Source organism: Phalacrocorax carbo, chromosome 7 (genome assembly GCF_963921805.1).
Source record: "Phalacrocorax carbo chromosome 7, bPhaCar2.1, whole genome shotgun sequence".
Taxonomy (NCBI): Eukaryota; Metazoa; Chordata; class Aves; order Suliformes; family Phalacrocoracidae; genus Phalacrocorax; species Phalacrocorax carbo.
The window spans coordinates 1,405,551-1,419,980 of NC_087519.1; the positions used below are offsets into that span (position 1 = coordinate 1,405,551).

Below are 14,430 nucleotides of genomic sequence, written 5' to 3' on the forward strand. Positions count from 1 at the left end.
AATAAGACAAAATATATTACATTTTAAAATCTTGTGACATTTTGGGCACTGACTCATGATTTTTGAATGTTTGGAACCAGCAACGCTGCAATCAATTTTGCTGCCTCCTTGGATGATTGCTTTCAGAGAGGTTTTAATTCTACTATAAATACTTCAGCTTTACAACAGCAGTCTCAGTCAGATATGCAATAATACCCAGTTCTGCATTTCAGGTAAGGCTTTAAACTAAATTAAATCTCCTCAGTATAGCTAATCAGAGATTAGCTTTGATCACAGTTTGTTAGCCCAGGCCAATCCTATTCAAATCCTCTGGCAGACCTAATATCAAGAGTGCTTTGTCCTGCGCTTATAACGTGAAGTCCCTTCCCCAGGGCAAGGCAGAGGAGCTTTTTTCCTCTTCTACTTTTAGATATTTCTCTACACGTGGGGAAACGTCTCTTTGGTGCAGTCACTGCCTCCTGCCGCCCTGGGAGGGTTGGGGGTGGATGGCCAGTGCGTGGGGCCGGCCAGGTGGGCTCTGGCTTTAGGTCCGACCTCTGCCAGCTCCCAGCCTTTCCTCTGGGCCTTCCTCCCTTCCCCCTGCATCCAACGGGAGGGTGAAGATCTGTACTGGCGATGGCTTGAACCAACCCTTTTTCCTGGTTAGAAATGTCCTCCGTTGCTGCTGTTCCTCTGTGTTATTTATAGCCCGGTAAGTGTCTGAGATCACAAATGCTGATATTGAGCTTACTTAGCTACCCAGCAGTGTTCTTGTTTGAAACAATACGGTTTGACTGTTGCTATCGATTTTAGGGGGTTGTGAAATGGGGAAGAGTTCCTTTGAGCCAACTGGTATATTAAGCAATCATTTCTATAGCAGATGACATAACTCCCCCGGCATCAGTTTGCCCTAATGGGCCTGGTATTACTCATGTGCTAATTGATTGGGCATGGAGAGGAGAAAAGCTAAATTCACTTGCGAGGTGATTTTTATGGCCAGGCTCATAACAGAGGTAATTTGCTGAAAACGTTCGGTCCCTCGCCGGTTATGTACCATCAGCTGTGTTCCTGCGCTCCGTCTCCATGCCGTGCTTCAATCAGCAAACTGGGCTCCGTTTGGGGCATCCGGGGGAAAACCCCCAAGGAATCACCGTGACAGAGTATTTCTTCCTTCTCTGCGTTGTGCTAAAGTGTAGGTGGAGATGGAGAGCGGCACGGAGAGACCTGCTGCCGGCTCTGCCCGGGGAGCCCTGACAGCGCGGGACCTCGTGCTCCGCTTCCCAGCCCCAGGGAAGGCTTCGGAACAGCTCCGGCTTGTCCTGTTGAAACACAGTTTTGGGACAAAACGTTTATTTCTGCAGCAGTCAGGGAGAGTTTCATCCCCAAAATGTTTGTGCCTGCATCTCCTGCACACAAATCCACAGGGATGGGGAAATCAAAGCAAACCCTCCTCCTCTGCTGTTAAGAGACCTGGAAGTCTGACAGCCCTGGCAATCTGGCTAAAACCTTGACTTGACCTCTCATCCCACAGGCAAGCCCTTGAAAACCCCAGCTCTGTCCCGGGGCGATGCTCAGCTGTGACGGGAACAACCTGCCGAGCCCGGGCGGGTGGGCAGCACCCCCACTCGGGGACAGATGCTTTCAGGCCGTCGGGGATGTTTTCTGACAGATGAGGACCGGTGCCTTTGAAGTTGTCAGCTGCCTGCCTGAAAAATCAAAACTGGAGCTTAGGGCAGTTTGGAATATCACTAGATCTTGGAAGAGATGTCAGAGACTGGTCCTCGTTATCGCAGCAAAGACTGATGGGTTTCTAAAGCCGACAAGGTGAGCCCGTGTATGCGTAACATCTAGCTAACCTGAAATTGCTGAAATTTTCCCAGAGCTGGAAGAAAGCCAGTCAGTCTGGCAGAAAAAAAAAAAATATCCAGAGGCTTGTTCTGCGCCCCGCTGGCTCGTGCTGTTGAGCCAGATCAGACGCACTGTAAAATTTTGGGCAGTCCTTTGGCTGAGATTGAGGCGGGGAATAAAATGGCGAGCTATCCCCATCCATCCCAGCAGAGCGGAGGCGGCCCTTCTCCGGGAGCGTGAAGGATGCTGCCGCCGAGGGGTGACGCTGCCTCCGTCGGCATCAGCCCAGTGCTGAGGGAAAATGCATCTGTCATTTTGTGCCTGGGTGGGGAACCTCGGCAGGGACCGGCCGCGGCCGTGACCCACGTCGTGCTTATCTTTGGGGCGGGAAGTCCTGAGAGGAGGCTTGACCAAATGGCGCGAGGTGGCGGGAGGTCTGGCCCCTTTCCCCAGGGCCCCGCGGGGTGAGGCTCTGCAGGGTGCCTGGGGCAGGATTTCCACCTGCCCGGTGCCTCCTGGCTTCCCAGAAAGAAGGAATTGGAGGGAGGTGACAGGGCACGGGCTGCCACCCCCTCGTCACCACGAGCGGCTGCGTCCCACGGAGCAGCCACGCGCGAGCGGAGCCGCGGTCCGCGACGGCGAGAGGCGTTTGGGGAAGGAGCTGCCGGTGCGGGATGCGCCAGGAATCTGCGGTTTGTCCAGCGGGAAAACTTCCCACCCACGGCAGCCCCTCCGGCGGCCTCCGTCCGCGGCGGGCGGGGTGAGGATTCCGGGTGGCAGAGCAGCGCCTTTGCCCTCCGTGGGGGTCTCGGGTGGGCTCTGCCGGGGCGGGTGCACGGCCGGCCACAGCCACACGGTGGTAGGAGAGTCCCTCCTCGGAGCGCGGCGGGCCGGGGCTGCCCGCACCGGCCGAGCCCCCCCCGCAGCGCCGCCGCGGGGTCCGGCCCCCCGCAGCTCGAGGTTATCCCCCGTTTGCCGCGCTGCATCCCCTTCTCCCTGCCTCCCCTCGTCTGGTTAACGCCTCCAGCCGTTCCTTCCTCCTCCTCCTTCACCCAGCCTTCATCCCCGCCTGCTGCGGGGGCTGGGTGGAAGCGATGGAGGCTGCGGGGCTCGGCTGCCCCGCGGGACCCCCGCCGCGCCCCGCAGCCCCTGCGCCACCGGCGTTCCGTCCGTCGGGATATTTGCACCCCATCCCAGTTGCCCTGGGAGTATCTCCAGTCATCAGGGAGCTGTTTGCTTCGCTGTGACCTTTGTATCTGTGGAAGAGCCTCCGGCCAAGGTCAGCTCTAATAACAACAGGCCAGTCTTCCCGCGATCGATGCGGGCGCTCTCCCTCTTGCACCGTCTGCACATCGCGGTCCCTCCGTCAGCCGGTGCCACCGGCAGCAATGACGTTAGAGACACACAGGCTCCGAACGCTGAGTGGATGGAAGTTTTATTGCTGCCAGCGAAGGAATCTTTCCTCACCTGTTGATTTGTTCCAAGCTAATCCCTTCCTCAAACTGGGCAAACAGTTTGGCTTGGCTGCCCTCCCGTGACTCGGCAGCAAAATATTTAATGGATCAATAGCCCCGTGGCTAAACCCTTCGCAATGCTATCGGGGAGGCTGTGTGCTAACAGGGCCATCGAGACGCAGCTATTTAATTTGGGGTGAATTGTGTAATTCTGATACCCTCTTGCACCGGTTACGGTAAGTTGTTTGGAGACTTCAGAGTGTATAAAACCTACTTTTCTTAAGGAGATTTCCAAGAAAAAAAACACCTCCAGGAGGAAAAAAATGAAAAGAGATGCGGTGCCTGGCCGTCTTCCCGGCGGAGCGCTCTGGCCGTAGGAAGCATCGTTAAGGAGCTGTGCTTCAGCGATCTCCATCGGAGCAGGGCGGAAGCGAAGGGCTGTGCCGCAAGGGAGCGACCCCGTTCCAAATGTCATAAACCAAAACTTTTCCTTTTCTGCAGAAGAAAATGCCCTCAAATTCATTTTGGGTTAATGAAAACATTTCACTGCAAATATGACTTCACAGTGAGTTACGCTGGCAAGAGATAATAGTAACAATGGGAAATGACACCACCTCAGAAGATTAAACCCCAACTTTTGATATGATGCCTCTGTCGGAAAATTGCTGTTCGTTTCTGGAATGATTTGTGCAATGCAGCCAGATCTACAAAGCATCGTTTCAGATTTGGGGGGGCCACAAAGGAGCAGGATGGGGCTGCAGGAGCTCGAGCTCCCCATGCCCTCTTGTGGGCTCTTCCCTCTCCCACGACCCGCCCCAGCACCCATGGCCCGGGGGTCCTTGCTGGCACCCAAGCGTGTGGGGAGCAGAGGGGTCGCGTTAGTCCTTTGACAGGCTACGGCAGGGCCAGCCCACATAAACTTGCTTGAAATTAATGCCAGAGTGGATAGCAAAAAAATTCACATATGAAATACCAAGGAGCTGGCCAGCATTGGTGTGGGCTTCCAGAATGCTCCGTCTCAGCCCAGGGTTTATATCTGCCCAACCCCAAAGCTTCTGAAATCCATGTTCTGCATGTGAGGAACTGGAAATTGTGTTGGATGGGGATTGTTCCCTTGTGCGGCTGATTTATAAGGCAGGACGGCTGTGGGCCTGACCATGGAAGTGCTCAGCTGTTCAGCTGAGCTTTGCTCCAGGCTTCATTAGGAACATGATCACACCCAGGCTGTTCGGTGGCTTTGGCCTCCTTTTGCTACCAAAGGGATCTTATTTCAAAAACTCAAAAAAAAAAAAAAAAAAAAAAAAGACATCTTCCTGGTGAAAAGCACATTTCTTTCCCGAGCAGCAGGAGACCTGGCTCGCCAGCGGCTGTCTGCAGCACGGCGCTCTCTCTGCCCGGGACCCGCAGGACACCCCAGCACCCGCAGCCTGCCCTTCACCCCCGCGGGACACCCCCAGGGACACCGAGCCGGGCACACCACCGCCCAGCCGTGGCCGACGCTTCCGTGCGACTCCTGCTGCTGCATGACAACTTCATCACAGTTATCGATGCTCTGGTGTTTCTGGAAACGCTGGCAAACCGGTCCGTTAAACCCTTCTCCTCCCTTGCCCTCCGGGCTGCTGCCTCCCCACCAGCCTTTCACCCGGCGCTTCCCGCTCTCCCCTGGCTGCAGCGACGAGGGGGTCCCTGGGGAGATGGGGATTTTTTGTTAGCACGGGGCGCACGTGGCCACGGGGAGCGGCGAGCCGGCTCGTTGCACCCCTGCCCGGAGAACATCTACGTACAAAAAAGGATGCTGTGCTGGAACAACCCGGCCGGCGTGGGCTGACCCACCCCAAGCACCAGCCCCCGTGCTCCTCCTCCTCCTCCTCACCGCAGCTTCGGTGGAACGTCGTGGCAGGTGGTTTCCTGCTTTTCCCCCCAAAAAGCTGAAGCAGGGGAGCCGTTCCGCAGCGTGCTGGCCGCGCCGGTCGGAGCAGCGGGAGCACTCGCCGCCCGCCTCCGAGGATGAGCGGGGATGAGCATGCAGGCACCGTTACTCCCTGCCGGTTTCTAGCCCGGTGTTTAGCATTTAACCTGCAGCTCTGGCATCTCCTAGCCAGGAGTCCCGCCTCCGCCCCAGAAATACAAGTCTAATTAAAAAATGCTGGTTCGCAGCCGCAGCCGGGCAGGCCGGGAGCTCGTGGCCCTGCCGGGGCTGCCCTGTGCTCGGCCAGGCTGGCTTGGGTGCCCCGGCACCACGCTCAGCTCTGCGCTGCCCTCTGATTTTTCTGGGTGCCTTTGGCGTGCCGGCAACGAAACCGCGCCGGAGGGGTTTGTTTGCAGGTGACGGGGAGAGCTGGTAGGCGCTGGGTCTGCAGCGGCTCATCTGGCGAGAGAGAGAAGTCTTCCAAAAGGAAAGCTTTTGCTTTTGGGGGAAAAAAAAGAAAAGTCTAGGATTTTCATTTAAAAAAAAACAACAAAGTAATTAGCGCATTTTCAGTGAACGGTTCCAGGTGATGAGTTTTGCGTTTGATTACTACTGCCACGGCTCTTCGCTGGCTGCGTCCGGAATTAAAATTTCAGTAGCAACGGTTGTAAAAAAACAATGCCAGGTTTATGAGTTTTTTTTTTATTATTATTTATTTAAATGTGTTGTTTCAGCTAAGGTGAATTCAAAGCAAACAGCATTTGCTGCCACACTGCTCTATCTCTTTAAAGCAGGTGATGTGTGGGGATGCCGGCGGCGTCCTGCTCGCCCGCGCTCAGAGCACCCGCCGCCACTATCTGTGTTTGAACAGAGGGAAACGCCAAGCAAAGCCAACAAACGGCCGGAGAGGAGCTGTCTGGGAACAAATCAAACCGAGGAAAGCTGGGATTTATGGAGGGAAATGGCAAGTTGTTTTTGGTTTTTTTTTTTTGGTTTCAGTCGAGGCTGAAGGCACATCTGTCCCTGGGCCCTTCCGCAAACATCTGGTCTATAACACAGCAGCAGCATCCAGCCAGCTAAATTGCTAGTGGGAGACCAGGACCTCGCTGTGATTCAGGCTGAATAACCACAAATGGTTTGCACTTGCGGCGGGCTGGGATCCGCGGCCGAGGCGGCTGCCAGCGGGGTCCGGCGGCTGCTGCGAGCCCCCGGCGGGGGGGGCGGGGGTGGCCGCTCAGGAACGCGGCTAACGGCGGCTCCGAGCCGGCTTCGGAGAAGGGACCCAGCTACCATCCACACAGCCTCCCGAGGAGCCTGCGCTGCCTGCGCGCCGAGCCCCACGCTGCCTTCCTGACCTAGTTTTGGGTTGGTTTGGTGTTTTTTTTTTGTTTCCTCCTCTTTCACAGATGAGCACTCCATCTGCAAGAGATTGTTTCCTGACATGAAAAATTTACTTTTTAATGGGCCAAACTGCTGCAGTCTCTAAGCTGGATCCAAAATAACCTCTTAGCACATCACTCTAAAGGGATCTCCAGCCATCACCCATAAAACCGAAACACAGTTTGTACTAAAAAGCCATTTACAAGCCATTCCCTCCTTGTCTTCGTGGTTTCGTGCGGTTGTTGTAAAGCCCCAGCACTTGCTTCTGGAAATGGAAAATGATATTTTGGAACGACACTGCTTATGGCTTTTGTTCTCAAGTTAAAGCAAGCTCTGAAATCAATACATTTGGGTTTTTTTCCTCCTCCAGGATCCAACAGCGGAAGAAAAGCCAGCAGGCTGGCCAAGGGGAGACTCGTGGCCAGCGGTAACAGATGGAGGAGGATGCTCTGGGCCACTACCGGACCAAACCTGGCAGGGGAAGGTGGGTGCTGCCCTGGGTGGGGTGAGACCCGCGGCCAGGAGCGAGGTGGGTGCCCCCGGGTGAGCGAGGGGCGAAGCCGGGCAGAGCACCACGTCCCTGCTGTGCCAGCGGGACACAGGCCTTGCCTTGCCTGGATTTTTGGCGGAGCCGGGCACCGCAGCCTCTGCGGGAGGCGAAGTGCTGGTGCGAGGGACAGGGCACCCACGTCCCGTGCAACAGCCCAGCTTTGCAGTGTAAACCAGTCCTAGGAGACCTGCCCAGCGGCTCCGCCTACGTCCTCGCGAGCTTCTTATACGCGGCTAGACTCAGTTACAGCAGGTGCACAGCCACGCTTTAAATGCAGCAGGTGCCGATGCTCTCTTGGAACAGACCATCCCGGGTGAGCTCATTTCTCTCACAGCTGTCAATAAAAGGCAGAAGAGCAATTCCCTGTATAAACGCTGCCTGCTTGCTCTGCTACCTGGGTATCCTGCCTTCCTTCAAAACAGCCGGAGGAAAAAAAATAACCATGGGAAGTAAGAAATAGTTTTCTTTGCTAAAAAGGAATAGGTGCAGCAGACCCAGAGTGGCTCGGGAGCTTGGGCGAGAGGCTCAGAGACCTGCCTGAGCAGGCACCCGCCGCGGAGCTCCGACACCAGCGCTGCCTGCGCGCTCGGTGCTCTCAATTCCTCCTCCCCGAGAGCTTTGCACGCTTCGCCGCCGCGCTGGGTCAGGGCTAATTGCGAAGGGCCGATGGCGGGGCGGTGGTGGTGGCTCAGCACGTGCCACCACCGCGGCTCGGTGGCCCCGCCAGGATGCCACCGCCTGGCCCGGGGGTCCCCGTGTCAGCCGTCGAAGCACAGCGGAGGCAGGAGCGTGCTTTGGTGTCGATGCGTTGCTCGCGGGTAGCTGATGGCAGCCGGTGAGCCTGGCAGTGAGCACCCGGCGAGCAGGCAGGGAGCAGGCAGGGAGCAGGCAGGGAGCAGGCAGGGAGCAGGCAGGGAGCAGGCAGGAGCACCGGGGCTGCCCACAGGCTGCGGGCACTCTTCCCAGAGACGCTGGAGCTGCATGGCAGTGCCTCATCTCGCCCTTAATCCTCAACTTTGGTTTCAAGCTTTTAATTGTGAAATATTCTGTGCGCATTTTGTACGCATAATTATGGGGCAAAAGATGGTGATAAAATAGTTTAAATTAATAAGATTATTAAGTAACCTCTGCTGCTGGTAATTCCTCACTCGAACAGGCGTGCAGTTCACTGTAATTAGTTTTCTGCTTCGCTGGAGCATGCTTAAAAGAGCTGGGAGGTTTTTGGGGGGGAGAGAGCTGTAAAGCTGACCTCGTAGCAGAACGTGGTTGTGTCAATGGAAGGTGACAGTGGGGAAACGTCCTTCCCGACCCACACGGTGTGGCGTGGTCGTGGGGGCTTGGGCTGCGCGGCGGCACGGAGCGAGGGGACGGCTCTGGGCCCTTGGCGCGGGGCATGGCTCTGCTGCCCGTGGGCTCTGCCCCGGGCAGGACTCCCTGGCAGAGGCTGCTGCCGTGCCTCTGCTCGCAGCTTGCACGGCCCATCAGCGCTGCAGTAATCTCCCCATTTTGCCAGACCCCTGCCACAGGATCATTTTTTCCTGTGGGTGACGGGCGGTAAAGTGCTCTGTGAAGGGTGGTGCCACTTGAAAGGAAAGCCTTACAATTTATTGCCTGAGTAAATAATGAATAACAGGTCAATGCCATCAGCCTGGGTTTGCAGAGATAATCAATGGCTTCACAGGCAAATCGTCTTGTCTGGGCCACAAAACAACACCCTTCTGCAAGGAAAGAGGGTGCATAAGAGCCTCTTCTCTTGCCTGCAGCGCTGGTCAGTGCTGTGCAGGCAGGGCGCTGCGTTGGTTAGTTTTATTAATTTTCATCTGTGTGAAGTGCTGGGTGTCTGGCCCCGGGGCAAGCTGTGAGCGGTGCCACCGGACCGTGCAGCCGCCCGACGGCGAGCATCCCTGCACCGAGGGTGCTCCTGCCTGCCCACCTCTGCCTGCCCACCTCTGCCTGCCCACCTCTGCCTGCCCCACCTCTGCCTGCCCCACCTCTGCCTGCCCCACCTCTGCCGCACGGCCCCGCGCCGCACGCAGCCACCGGTTCAGCCCCAGCAGGGAAGGGCTGCTCAGGACACGGATGATTTCTGGGGGACGGGTGACTCGCGGGTGGCGGGCAGAGGGCTCGAGCCCCCCCAGCACCGCCGCAGAGCTGCAGGCAGGGCTCTGCTCAAGGCATCGCAGGGCTGGCGGTTGCTGCAAATAAACCCACTCGCTAATTTTGCAGTGTCAGTCTTTCGGCGGTTCGTTTTGGTTAGCTAAAGGCAAACATCTGTGACTCTAATGCAGAAAGCCTCCCTATTACCTATGTCAACAATTTTATTTTTAAAACAGTACGCAAAGTGAGAGGTGCATCCCTTATCTGGTGTACGGCCGCCGCATATGTAACACCATCATATAATTAACAGTCAAGATCATTTACATTGTCGCTTAGCTAATTTTCATAATGTTTTCTTTATTATCAGAGGAAGAAATTAACCCAAGAATTTATTTACATACTAGTCTCAAACAGTAACAGCTTGCTAATTGCCTGTTAGGTGATTAATAAGCTTACAGCAGATGCTAATGAATCAAGAGCTCACTGTTTCAAAGGTGCTCTTGCAGCATGCTTGTGTTTTGGCAGCTTAATTAGTGCAATAATTATGTACTTGTTGCTCCTTCTTTCAAGCAAATACTGTCAAATGCTTAAAAGATTAAAGAGAATTATATCACTGAGAACTAGCTGTGCTTAAGTATTCTGCTTTTGCTAACTTCCCTGTTGTTTCCAAAACGGGAATGGATAAATGCAATTATGGCGGCACGTTTTTAATGGGTTTGGTGGTGCAGAGCCCGGCAGTGCTCCTCACCCCCAGCCCCTGCGTGCCCTCGTAGGAGCGGTTTCGCAGAGGGTTTGATGGAGATGGGGGCTGAAATGCTGCGAAAGCCTCCTGAGCCAAGCCCGCGGAGGCTCCGCAAGCCTCTCCCCTCGGGAGCTTTTCAAACCACCTCTGGCGATGCAGGAGCGGGAGGTTTTCCGTGCCACGAGGGCGAATCCTGGGTAAAGGTCTTTGCCCTGTGCAATGCGGGAGCTGGACTAGGTGGTACCGTGGGTCCTCAGTGGTGCTAAAGCCACTGTGGGACCCGCTGGGGTCTGGTTTTTGGGTGGGTGGCCTTGCTGGCCTTTCTCCAGGAGGAGGAGGAGGAGCGCTGTGGAGGAGAACGGTGGCTCTGCTGCACCAGTCGTTGTGAGTTTCCACCTTGAGGGGGAAGAAACACAGTTATATCTTTCAGGACGAGGTGGAGATGTCCCTGTTTGCTCTCATGGGTAATTGCTCTGCCCTGTTTGCTATCTGCACGTCACCCAGAGCTTGCAGGCCCCCCTCGTAACCCCCCTCTCCCCTCCCCTGCAGGCTGGGAAGTCCTGCCCCATCCCGCTGGCTCCCTCAGCACCCCGCCATGGATTTGCCATCCCTGCCTGCGCTCCGGTGCCAGCCAGGCAGGGACGCTGCCACCTCTCCCTGCACCTTTCCCAGCTCCCTTCGGCACAGGAGGGACCGGAGCAGACACGGAGCTCGAGGTGCGAGCAGCCCCATGCCCACAGCGCGGCACCGAGGCATTCACCTCTCCCCCTCCAGCACCGCGTGTGCATCGCTGGGCAGACGCCTCCGTGCAGAAGACCCCACGATGGCCCTCGGAGCTCCGTCCTGAGCAGCGATAGCTCCTTCAAGCCCACCGCTGCGTATGCAAAGTCAGAGGGTGAAGTGTTGGGACTGAGTTGCAGAGGGCTCGCGGCGAGAAGGTGGGAAGCTGCTGCGGAGCCTCTCGCAAGTGTCCTACCACGCACGCTGGGGATGGAGCGGTGTCCCTGTCTCAAGGAGCAGGCATCGGAGGCCGGTGGAGTGCCACTTGACTGCTAAAACCCCCATCCCTGGAGGGAACGGCAGGCAGCCGGGGCTGGAGATCGCTCCAGCAATCTCCGGTTTCCTTGGTGACAGCCAGGATCTCTCCGCTGCACAAGAGCTTGGGCTTGACGGGTGGAGAGGAGCCTTTTTTTCCTGGATATTATACTGTATTATTTGGTGCAAGGGTTTCAAAGGTCTTCATTGTTTTGAGTCTGAGCAGCTGGGCGATGGCAGAGCCCCACCAGCCCCGTCCACCTTCCCCAGGATGAAGGCATCGCTCGCAGCAGCGGGCTCCTGGCTCCAACTCCTTTCGCAGTAGCTGTTGCCATCTTGTTTAATTCCAGCTTTATCTGATTGTCACAGTGTGTTTCTCCATATTAGGCAATAAGCCAATTTGTTACTTAACCTGTAATCGCACTTTAATATAAGCTATCTCAAAAATGTATTTTCAGAGTGAGCCTTACAAACACACGATAGGCTCCTAACATCAAACCACTGTATTCTTTGGGAGGAGGCTCTTAGGATTTGGCACTGGTTCTGTTAGTTTTAGTCGCTGATGCTTTATCATGGGCTGACACTCTGTACGTCGTTAGAGGGCAGAGCCATCAGGCGTTCGCCGTATTTAAAAGATGACTTCTTCCCAGGAATTCACTACAAATGCGATTTGCTGCTGATTTGTTGACTTGAACCCTGGGAAACCCACGAATCGTCTAACTTCAGCTGAAATCGTTTTATTGTGGGAAATGTGGTGCTTTTTGGTTTGCGAAATGCAAACAGGAAGACCTCACCTAGAATAATAGCACGAATAACGTTCAGCAGCGTTAATACAGCTGCCAAGGGCTGCTGGCACATTCACTTTTAATAACTCCAATTTTACAAATTAAATGCTGATAACATATTTTACTATCATCCTGTGTTAGTTCCCCGCTGCAGTTGCAGGGGAGGGAAGGTATTCAATCTCCATCTCAACTCATTAATTTTAAAAAGTTGGCCAGTATTTGCAAAGTGTTAAGCTTATAAAAATTGATGTTGACAAATCTTTGAGGAATAGAATGAAACAAAAGAAATCAATTAAGGAAACAGCCTGCAGTTATGTTTTATAATCTAAATTGTGCTCAGCCTCGCAATAGAAGTTACCAGCAAACCCTGGTTGAATGGAAATGCAATGGAAATTCCTGGCTGAATGGAAATCTTCGGAGGGGAAGCTGGGGCTCAGGATGGAACTCAATATTTGCTGAAACTGCATAAAACTGCGATGAGCGTCAGTGCGCGCCTCCTGCGGGGCTGGTCACCAGCTCGAGCTGGTTGTTCGCGCCCTCATCCCCAAGCTCCGGCTCAGAACCTGCACCGAGGTCCCCCCTTCCCCCCTACTCCCTTGGGTCTGCCTTCGCCGGGAGTACAGATCTGGAAATCTCAGCCGCCCGCGCTCCCCTTGGAGGTCCCTCCGGGAGCAGGGGACAGAGGGGGGACAGCGAGCACCAGCGCATCCTCCGCCGTGACCCATCGCCACGGCATCCCCGCCGAGGCCCTTGTTTAGCCGAGGGACGGTGCTCCTCCGCTATCGATGAGTCGCTTCCGCTTAGGACGGCAGTATAAATTAATTTGGATGTCTGTGTGATCCTATCAGTGTTATCTCAGGCTTTGTATTTTAAGGCTTCTGTGGCCTTCAGAGTAAATAAGTGTTTTCTCTGGGTGACACAGGAACCCAGCGGAGGAGGGGAAGTTGTCTTGCCCGGCTCTGGCACAGTAGCTGGAACCCCTTAGGGTGTTCACCACCAATTGTCTAACTGGACTAATGTTTTATTACATGCAGGAAGGCAATGAAGGAAGCACCCCAGAGCAGCACCCTGCGGGGGGGATCCCGCTTTCCCTTTCCCAAGCACGCTCCTGCCCCGGGCGGCATTCCCGGCTGGCCGAGCTGCCTGTGACCTTGTGCAAGTGCACAGCACCGGCTAACAGCCACCCCTCCTCCCTGACATCTTCTCCTCCTTTTCCAAAGAAAAAAATACCGTATTGACCATTTTTTTCCCCATGTATTTTGTTTCTATGAAGATTTAGAAAGGCCCGCAAGAAAATCAGAAGTCTGTATAGAAAATACAGCTGAAGAAGGAAGATCTCCATCCTGGGAAAGGGTAAAGGAAAGATCCATCAAAGGGTATCTCTAGCATTCACTTAATTTTATTACTTTAAGTGACTTTATTACCTTCATTTTGCTTTCTGTTGCATTCCAGCACTTATTTAATAAACCCCTCTCTGGTTTTAAATGGCAGTTTAGTTTTTATGGTAATGCTAAACTTAATCAGATGCTCAAATTAGCTTGAAATTAATTATATTGACAGCAATAACCCTTAGTTCCCTCTTCACGTCCTGTGTACAGATCTCCTTCAAGACTCTATTAAATGCCATTTAGACACAGAAATTAGTCGCAGCCCAGTTCCGTGCCGACGAGGGCCTGTCCCGCAGGCAGCGCTGGTGGCTGCTGGGACCGTCCCCGGTGTCCTGAGTGGAGAGGAGACAGACCAGAAATTTGCAACACGAGCAACATTGATTTGTGGATTGATGCTGCTTTTTCTTAAACCGACAAAACCTGAGCTGCCCCGAGCATCCCCTCTTGGGGTTTTGGGGCATCCCGAAGGCACCACCTTGCTACGGGGGAAAACAAAGCAGCTGGAGGTCTTCGGGCTGCCTTCACGTGTGAGGTGAACACCCTGCAGCACCAGCACCTACAGCTTTTTCTCAGGCAGGACTGACCCGTGAGCTCTGGCAGGGCAGGGGATGGGGGACGAGCGCTCCGGGACCATCCAGCATCCCCCTGGTTTCCTCCCAGCCAGCCCCACCGAGCCGGGCCGTGGCTGGGGGGACACCAGCTGCACCCCCCTGCCCGGGCGCTGGGCACCTGGACTGCTCCGGGCTCGGGGCTCCCATCAACACCTCTCGCAGCATCTTCCCCGAGCAGCATCCTGCAGCCACGGGAATCAAAGCAGGCCTTTCCCGTGCGGAAGGACGCTGGGAGAGACGGCACTTCTCCCAGGAGCGCTTTCACCCGGCCGGTGGCTTTTCGCCACTTCTGTTCGAAAGTGTGTCAATACTTTGTAGAGTGAAAAAATCCTCTAAGAAAGTTTTTCTTGCTTGTCTGATGGAGCCCGTTCCTAGCCCAGCGCTGGCGTGCTCTGGTTGCGTTGCGCCTGAGGCATAGGCAGGGTGAGCTGGAGGCCTCTCCATCAGCTTGGCGTGGGGCCCTGGACCTCCTGGCTGGCCCCAGCTCCCCCGAGCGCTCCCCATCCCCGGGGGAGCCCCATCACACAGGAGGCAGAGCCCGTGGCTCGCCGTGCCGCGGGCGGGCAGGCGGGGGGCTGCAGACCGTCCCTGGTAGCCGCCACCGCTGCGAGGGCTCCAGCAAGGCCGTGGCTGGCCCCGCTGAGTGCGGGAG

At 55.4% G+C, this 14,430-nt stretch overlaps 1 long non-coding RNA gene across 1 annotated transcript; it reads left to right on the plus strand.

Annotated features, from left to right (window-relative positions):
* Window positions 1-1,236: 1,236 nt before the first annotated feature.
* Window positions 1,237-13,258, plus strand: LOC135314246 (uncharacterized). Its single transcript, XR_010373681.1, has 3 exons — window positions 1,237-6,154; window positions 6,941-7,054; window positions 10,509-13,258. It is a non-coding gene; the product is annotated as an uncharacterized LOC135314246 (long non-coding RNA).
* The last annotated feature ends 1,172 nt before the right edge of the window (window positions 13,259-14,430 follow it).